Genomic DNA, 10054 nt, shown 5'->3' with positions numbered 1-10054 from the left:
TTAATTAAAAAGCGCACATGAATACGATCAGAATAAAGTAGAGGCCTATTATTAGGGCAGGTTCAATCTCTTTTAGGTTGGATTTGTACCTTCATCCCCGAACCCTTATTTGGTTCAAGACCTTATGGAGTTGGCGATCTCTTGGATCGTTAAGGGGTGTAACCTTCATCCTATGAACGGTTTACAAGTTTCTAAAACGGTTTACAAGATTTGATTTTTATTGCTTAGTGGGATTAAAGCTTGAAATTATTCCCTACAGTTTTTGGCGACTCCGCTGGGGAGGATTTCTATTTTAATTCCTGAATTTGTTTCGGCAATGATTTAGAATGAGTGGATGAGACTCGAAAAGTTCTAAGTATTTCATGTGCGTAATTTTGATTAACATTATTGTCATGTGCATAAAAAAGATCTCATTGGAAAGACCATCCGTAATGAGTTAAAAACATAGGATTTTACACGTAGGAAATTTGAGAAATATGTTTCACAATTAGGACTGAAATAACACCGCGCGAAACAAGAAAATTTTATCGAGCACAGAAAGCTCCTGAGGCATGTGGGAAGTAGCGTCAGGGGCCAGAGCATTGGCGCCAGCATTTTAACCGTAGCGCCAGACGCCAGTATTGGCGCCAGGCGCTACAATTAAAAGCTGGCGCCAGTCTCTGATTGCTGGCGCCAATTTCCCCCAATACCGAGCCAGAAATATGCGTTCTAATTTCGACCAGTTTTTCGTATTGTTTGCTCGATCCTACTTCCTGATTGAATTTTTTCTCACTTTTCTGAAACCCATATGTGTTCTACATATGGACATAACCCTCTGGGAATTCATGCTCCATCTACCCGATTGAACGCTCCGTGTAACAAAGGGTACATCCGAGATGTTGAATTCACCAAACCATGGAAGCGAGTTTTTTCTAAAACTCGCGGTGTCCCATCCACTCGCGCCAACCCTTCACGGTTAGGCTTCCGCGCGGTGCATCCGGACAATTAACCATGGACCCTCTATTGACTAAACCATATCTCGAACTTTAGAGAACTAGAGCCATGGTTAGGTTGCTAACGCATTGCATCATATTGGGCCTACTTGACTAATTGTGCATTATTTGTTGTGCATATATATTCTATGTTTCTCTTAACTGTTTGTTGACTTGTGTTGAGACTACATAAATTAATGACTTAAAGAACTTTTCCTAATTAATTAATTAATTAATTAATTTAAGTCAATAAAGTCTAATTTCTAAATCGGAATTGACCTAGTACGACTTTAGGCATACCCCAACTGACTAATAACACCGAAAACAGTCCCAGACCGAAGCTCCAATACTGGCGCCAAGGTCTGAGCTGTAGCGCCACATTATGGAGTGTAGCGCCTGACGACACCTTTGTCGTGTGGCGCCAAGCTCCACAGTGCGACGCCAGTCCTGTTGCTTGGCCGACAGTTCGGATTATTGGCCGAGTCATCACCTAGGGTCTAATTAATCATTCTTCTGTTTAATTCGGTTAATTTTGCTGTCAATAGTATTTAATTGAGTCAATGATCGAGTTTAGGCACTAAGTCCCATGGTCTTACACAAGAGTCCAAGCATGTCACTTACACTCAACGTACACACCAATACACATACTTTGACCATGATTAAGAGAGTCTTGTGTACGCGTTTTTTTCCGTCATTTTTTTAGGGGGGTAAGTCGGATATTAATCCTCCAATAAAAAAAAAAACTATACTTAGTTCCCTAAAAATATGTACATTATTTTTGCAAAAAAAAATTTGCACCCTTTTCTTTTTTCCTTAAAATAAACCGTAAAGTCAAGTTGATTCGAGTCGAGTAATTAAAATGCAAAATGGTTTATTTACAGCGCGTGGTCAAGAAAGGAAGGACGATTAATCAAAGACAACCTCTTCGTACAAGTCCAACTTTTCGACAAACCCATAGCTCGTAAGAGGAAAGCTAAGGTTATAATGGCAACACAAGAAGAAGTCAATGATCTTAAGAACCAACTGGCTACCGTGACTGAGACACTGAAGTTTCTCGCACTTAAGATCGATGATCTCGTGAAGCAACAACAAATGGACCTCATGCAAGAGAGTTTAAGAAAATTGTCTAGTGACTACAAATTTCAAGAGCTTACATCACAAGGGGTCTCGGTGGACAAATATTTTCTTCCGCAGAAGTTCAACGCCAACGACATCCAAAAATTCAGAGCAACTGACAACCCATACTTTCATTTAAGAGCATTCGAAACCATAATGAGTATCAAGGGTATTGATAAGAAAGTGTTCCCCTCTCTGTTCTCACTATCTCTCGAGACCGTTTGCCAACAATGGTTCTTTTCTCTCGAGAAAGAAAAGACCTCTACCTGGGAGTCAATAGAAAATGCTTTCGTTGATAGCTACAAGTGCAACATTCAAGTCGAGACTGACCATAGGGAACTTGAAATCCTCAAACAGAAAGAGAATGAAGGCTTCACCTCTTTCTTTAACAAGTGGAGAGAAACCTCAGCTAAGATGATTGAGGTGCCAAGTGAAAAAGAATCTGTAAGACTGTTCATAAAAAATCTCCAAGAAAAATATTCCAAGCATCTCAAATATCAAAATAATCGCCATACTTTCAAGGCCGTTTATGACATTGGGATCAATATTGAAGATGACTTGGCTAAATTAAAAGCTGCCAACAATAACTCCAACAGTGGCTGGAAAGGAAAGAAGAACGACAATCCTTCTTCTTCCAAAACCGCCCACTCAAACAATATTAGCACCTTTAATTTAGGAGAAGTCCTTGCTATGAACAACCAAGGACAGAAGAAACCATTTAGGAGGAATTTCACTCCTATTGGCATGAGTTATGACACCGCGTTTGATCGATTAAGTGTAAAAGGTCTTATAACTCCTATTGAACCATTTGGGGACCCACCAGTTGAGAAGAGGTCAGCTAATTGGAACCCCAATGCACACTGCAAGTATCACCAAGGTAGGGGTCATCTTACTGAAAACTGTTGGAAGCTTAAGGAAGCTATCCAAGACTTGATCGACAACAACAAACTGCCGTTGCCCCCTGCCAGTAAGAAGCCAAGCATTGACAATGCACCTCTAGCTCATACCCTGGCTATCTCCGATGAGGAAAACGAGGTTGACCCATCCTCTCTCATTAGACATGTCAAAGAAATCAGTGCCATAGAAAAAGAAGAGGAGATCTTTTTCAATGTCAAGGATAACCTTCCAGAACCGGCGAATAAAGAAGATATACAATTGCTCACACTGTCTATGAGAGAGGTATCGCAACTACTACGTGAAGCTCTCAAAGTTATGAACGAACTTCATAAGAAATATGATGAGCTTCCACTTACGAAAGATGAACCTAAAAGAGAATTCACACCAGTGAGAACGACTTATGAGGCAAAGCATTTTCCCTTACAAGTCACTGAAAGACCCAAGAAGAGCAATAGAATTTACACTCCAATTGGGATCCCATATGCGCAAATGTTCGAAATGCTCTCCGAGAGTGGCGAGATCAAACCTCTCGATCCGAGACCATTTGAATCATTGAAAAGGACAGATAGATATTACTGTCAGTATCATCAATCAGGGGGTCACACTATAGAAAACTGTTTCAAATTCAAGGATTTGGTACAGAAAATGATTGATGAAAAGAAACTAGTCCAAGTTCAACAAGAAGAAGATGCAACCATTAATGGAGTTTGGGACAGTGATGAAGAAGATGTCTATCTAAAGGACTTAGTAGAACTTCCGCCTCCTGTGTCATACACCACAGATGACATTTGGGCTGAAGAAGACTCATCGATAGACGTCCTCACAAGATCTGGGAGAATGCAACCTCCCGTTTCAACACAACCTATACTAACCACAAAATAAGTTCCCATACCTATCATTGAAGACAATGACATTGTTAAGCAGTTTAAGAAGACAAAAGTTGAGATGAATGTATGGAAACTTTTGGCAACATCTCGAGAACATAGGTTGGCTGTAATGAATGCCTTGGACAAAATTGGGATAGACTTTGACACTACTCCTGAGGGACTAGCCAAATTCCTCACAAGTGACCTTCCAAGATTAATTTGATCACCTTCTCTGACAAAGATTTACCTCCAGAAGGTGACAAACACTACAAGGCATTAAACCTGACAGTAGTTTGCAAGAGGATGAATGTTCCTATGACTCTTGTAGACAATGGATCAGCCATCAACGTTTGTCCACTTAGAACCGCGAGGATGCTCGGCATAAGGGACAAAGATTTAACTCCGTCTACACAAGGAATAAGGGCCTACGACAACACTCGTTGTCAAGCTCTTGGCAAGATTACCCTAAATGTAACGGCAGGAGCAATAGAACATGCTACTACTTTCCAAGTAGTAGACATCAAAGCTTCATTCAACTTATTGTTGGGACGCCCTTGGCTTCATGATCTAAAGGCCGTCCCTTCATCTCTCCACCAACAAGTGAAAGCTATAGTTGGAGGAATTCCAATCACCATCGATGCTTCGCCTATGAGAATCAAATCTATAGAAAATCCAATTATTAATGTGGAACACGACGAGGATGATGAAGACCTATGGGGCTTTAACGAAGAAGTCTTCTTAATCCAGGAGGATGAAAGGACCCTTCTTTGCCATGACCCCCATTCAAACATGATTGTCAATGCCATGCTGAAGAAACAAGGACACTTTCCTGGGATGACCCTAGGGAAGAAGAAAGGAACGACAAAACCGCTGGAGTTACCTGGCCTCCCTAAGTTAGACACTTTCGGACTTGGTTTCGAACCGACTCGGAAAGATCTCAAGCGAGCCCAGGAAAAGTCAAAAGCACGTAGGGACGCTCGCATTCAAAAGAAAGCAATTCCAATGAATCAGTACCCCCTTACGCTTAATGGTCAGTTCATAAAAGAAGGAGAGGACTATCCATGCCATGAATTTCCCAAGCCATTTGTTGTAAACGGCATATGACAACCGGGATTTGAGATTTTCTTGGATTGCTACTTCACTGACGAAATCCCAACTCCCGTCCACAAGGAGAAATCACCCCCATGCTTTGACTTTAACGTCATGGGATTACTGTTTGGGCGAGAAAAGAATGGGCCAACTTATAAAGAGGATAACTCCTCGCTCATTCAAACAGTCCTACAAAGTGAAAGCTTCGATCCCTCGAAGCTAATTACTCCAGCTGAAGGAACACTACAAGGGTGGCGCAAGACTATCAAGGTGACTACTCCAAGCGGAAGGAAGATATCCATTACGATGGGGCAAGGACCGATGTTTGAAGAGTCGTCTGAGTCAGAGTCTTTCTCTTTAGAATCCTCTAAGTCTTTAGTAGTAACACCTCCCCCTCCTATTTCCTCTCCTAAGATAGTTAGTGATCCAGTCCCTGAGGACATATCACTTTTTGATGTAATGATCTCAAAGTACAATAATATTTCTCATTCTCCTTACTTCTCGTGTTCTTCTCTAACCTAAGATGACGAGCATTGCTTAACTAACAATGAAAAAGACAAAGAAATTATTAAAGCAATGGAAACACTCGAAAAGAAAGCACCTGTAATTGAAGAGACTGAAACAGTTGATATCTCGAATAATTCAACTCATAAAAGAGAAGTTAAAATCGGATTAACATTGAATAAACAAGAAAGAACCGATTTAATTAACTTACTTAAAGAATTTATTGATGTATTTGCTTGGTCATATGAAGATATGCCAGGCATTAATAGAAAAATAGCTCAACACACTATACCACTAATTCCAGGAATGAAACCTGTAAAACAAAAGTTGCGTCGAATGAAACCCGACGTAGCCCTTAAAATAAAAGAAGAAGTTCAAAAACAGATAACTGCAGGTTTCATCAAGGTATCCAAATACCCCGAATGGGTCGCCAACGTTGTCCCAGTTCCGAAGAAAGACGGAAGGGTAGGGATGTGTGTCGACTATTGAGATCTAAATAAGGCAAGTCCAAAGGACGACTTCCCTTTGCCGCACATCGATATTCTGGTAGATAACACGGCAAATCACGCGCTTCTCTCGTTCATGGATGGGTACGCAGGTTACAACCAGATTCTCATGGAAGAAGAAGACATGGAGAAAACAACTTTTATAACGCCATGGGGCACTTACTGCTACACGGTAATGCCATTCGGATTGAAAAACGCGGGTGCTACTTACCAACGTGCAGCAACTGCCTTACTCCATGACATGATGCATAAAGAAGTCGAAGTATATGTCGATGACATGATTGTAAAATCAAAAGACCGTCCAGGACATCAACTAGCCTTTAGAAAATTTTTCGAAAGGCTAAGAAAATATAATATGAGGTTGAATCCATCAAAGTGTGCTTTTGGATTCACCTTAGGCAAGCTCTTGGGATACGTCATAAGCTCTAGAGGAATAGAGGTAGACCAAACCAAGATCAAAACAATCATGTCAATGCCGCCGCCCAAGACTGAGAAACAGATTCGAGGATTTATTGGCCGGTTGCAATACATAAGTAGGTTCATATCAAAACTGACGACAATATGTGAACCAATCTTCAAGAAGCTCAAGAAAAATGTACCAGTAATATCGGATGACGAGTGTCAAAAAGCCTTTGAAAAGATCAAAGCCTATCTCGCAAATCCTCCCGTATTAGCACCAGCACTTCCCAGAATACCTCTTAGGTTATATTTGACGGTTACCAAAGAGACAATGGGAGCCATGCTAGCACAAGAGGTAGAAGGCAAAGAGAACGCAATCTATTACCTAAGTAAAAAGATGCTCGAATACGAAGCACGTTATACACCGCTCGAGAAGTTGTGCCTCGCCTTGGTGTGGGCCACAACTAAGTTAAGACATTACATGTTGGTGCATATCGTTTTCGTAGTCTCCCGATTAGATCCACTCAAGTATCTATTCGAGAAATCTACACTCAATGGACGCATATCAAGATGGATAGTCAATCTAGCCCAATTTGATGTAAGGTTTAATGCAGATTTTCTAGCAGATTTTCCAATAGAAGACTTGACGCCAATACAGGACAATGAATTTCCAGATGAAGACCTAATGGTTACTGAAGATGATACTTGGACCTTGTATTTCTACAGAGCCTCAAACCAAAAGGGATGTGGCGTTGGAGTACTACTAGTATCACCTAAAGAAGAGCACGTTCCAATCTCCATAAAGCTTGATTTCGACGTTACCAACAATGCTGCTGAATATGAAGCATGCGTGGTAAGCCTTGAAACAGCTTTGGCATTGGGAGTAAAGAAGTTAAGGATATTCGAAGATTTTCTTTGATCATCAATCAGATATCTAAAAGGTGGAAGGTAAGGAGCGAAAGTCTAGCTCCTTATCAAACCTATCTGGAAACTCTTACCGATCAATTAGACAAGGTAGAATATAAATATCTACCTAGAGAGGAAAACCAATTTGCCGATGTCTTGGCAAGATTAGCCTCAATGGTTAGGATTCCCACGGAAATTGAGCAAATGCCTCTAACTATAGAAAAAAGGCACAAACCAGCATACATCCAGGCTATAGAAGACGACGAATTAGTCCAAGGCGAAGAAGAAGAAGAAGAAGAAGAAGAAGAAGAAGAAGAACCGTGGTACATGGACATACTCAACTATGTCACCAAAGGAGTATACCCTCTTCATGCTGACAAAAGAGCAAAACGAGCATTGAGGCTTTTGGCTTCCCAATACGTACTCATAGACAACGAGCTACGTAAAAGGGTACCTAAAGGTCGAGATCTCTTATGTGTAGGAAAGATGGATGCACATAGAGCAATGAGAATAGTCCACGAAGGAATCTGTGGCACTCATGTAAATGGCAAAATGTTAGTCCTGAAAATAATGCGAGAAGGATATTATTGGACTACAATGAATAGGGATTGCCATCAATATGTAAAAAGATGCCCTAAATGCCAAATTTACGCCAATTTACAACATGTCCCTCCATCTTTGCTCTATACTTACACATCGCCATGGCCATTCTCTACATGGAGAATTGACATCATTGGCAAAATCACTCCCCCAGGAACAGGAGGCCACGAATTTATTCTAGCAGCAATTGATTACTTCACAAAGTGGGTCGAAGCGCAATCATACGCTAAACTCACTGCAAAACATGTAGCACTCTTAATCGAGAGAAATATTATTTGTCGATACGGAGTCCCACATGAAACGATAAGTGACAATGGAACTCACTTTCAAGCCGAATGTGAAGAATTGTTACAAAAATACGACATTCAACATCATCATTCTTCCCCTTATAGACCTCAAGCAAATGGAGCAGTCCAGGCAGCTAATAAAAATTTAAAGACTATCATCGAGAAAATGACGGAAAATTATAAAGATTGGCCTAACAAACTTCACTTCGCATTGTGGGGTTACTGCACGTCAATCTGTACATCAACAGGAAATACGCTATTTTCCTTGGTATATGGAATGGATGCCGTACAACCTGTCAAACTAGAAATACCATCTCTACGCATTGCGTTAGAGAGTAAACTCGATGAAGTTGAATGGACTAGGGCAAGATACGAAGAATTGATTCTACTCGACGAAAAACGACTAGAAGCTCTATATCACACTCAATGTTACCAGACTCGTATGTCTAGGCATTTTAATAAGAAGGTCAAGACAAGAAATATCAAAATAGGAGACTTGGTGTTAAAAGCACTAAGGAAAAATGTTTTAGACCTAATTGGTTTGGACCCTACATTGTTAAAACAATCCTGTCAGGAGGTGCAGCAAAACTAACTGATATGGATGGCAATAAATTCTCAAACATGACAAATCTTGACCAACTTAAGAAATACTACCCATAAGTACTTGAGTAGGATACTCAAGAGAGCTACGTTCGGCCTGATTCCTTAAGAAAGGATACGTAGGCAACCCTTTACGGGTGCGGCCACTTTATTTTTCGACATCTCCGCGTCCCAGAATTAATTAAAAATTCAACAGAAGATCGGCGAACTATCGGCGTCGCAGAAAAGAACCTGGCGCCAGCCAACAATCATCAGCGCCAGCCGATGAAATTGGCGCCTGGTGCCAGACTTAAATGACAGGCGCCAAATGCCAATGACTGGCGCCAATTCGGAAATAAACTCTGGGAGAATTTCCGTGTTTTTTGGAAAATTTTCGACTTCCGTACTCGAAAAATTTCTGGAAAATTAATTTTTTTTCGGTTTTCATTGCTTTAATAAAATAAATTTAAAGAAAATAATTTAATTAAAAGCTGAAATTTCATTAATAAAATAAAATTACATTATTGATGGAATTTAAATAAAGCTGAAATAAATTAACGTTAAATAAAAAATAACAAACTAAGTTTAATAAATTGAAGGACAAGCAATGCTCCTAATATTTCTTTTCCTTTCTAGCCCTTTTCCAATTTTTGTCTGGTTCCTCCTCCTCATCCATAACCTTAGCTAGTAGGCACCCTTTAGAGGACCTACATTAAATTTTAGAGTAGATAGTCTCCCCTTCAGCTAACACTCCATGCTTCTTTTCCACCCAAGCTTTTTTATCTGTGGTGTTAGCTTTCCTTTTCCCTTTATCTTTGGTAGCATTTTTCTTCCTAGGCATTGCAGGTGTTTTGAATTCAATTCTTGCACCTAGGCGTTCCTTGGCAGAAATCACCTTGTCACCCAGACGACTCTTCACATCAGTTTTACCCTGATTTTTATTTGAATCCTTCAAAGGTTTCTTCAGCAACCATTTCTTCACATCATTGGGCAAAGAAGGAGGAACCTTTTGGGTAATCACTTCCCATAAAGGTCTAGCACCCCATTAAGCATCAAATCTGTCTAATTCTTGGGAAATAGGGTACTCAAAGGGAGGACGAAGATCCCCGGAAGGAATATTCTGAAGCAAGCTGTATTGTCTTTTTACCCTGCAGGGATAATAATAAGTCACACGAGACAAGCTTGGAAGACGACAGAAAGGTTGCTTGTTAACACCAACCATCCTTTCTATTTTCCACCATGGGACGACCCACTTGATAGCAAAATCACGTGATTCGAAGAATTTTCTCCACCCATGGCGCCCAATCTTAGGGAAGCGTTTCTTCCTTCTCACA

The sequence above is a fragment of the Chenopodium album genome, chromosome 5 (genome assembly GCF_948465745.1).
Source record: "Chenopodium album chromosome 5, dcCheAlbu1.1, whole genome shotgun sequence".
NCBI classification, from domain to species: Eukaryota; Viridiplantae; Streptophyta; class Magnoliopsida; order Caryophyllales; family Amaranthaceae; genus Chenopodium; species Chenopodium album.
The sequence above is the reverse complement of the archived record's forward strand: the minus strand, read 5'-3'. Positions refer to the sequence as shown.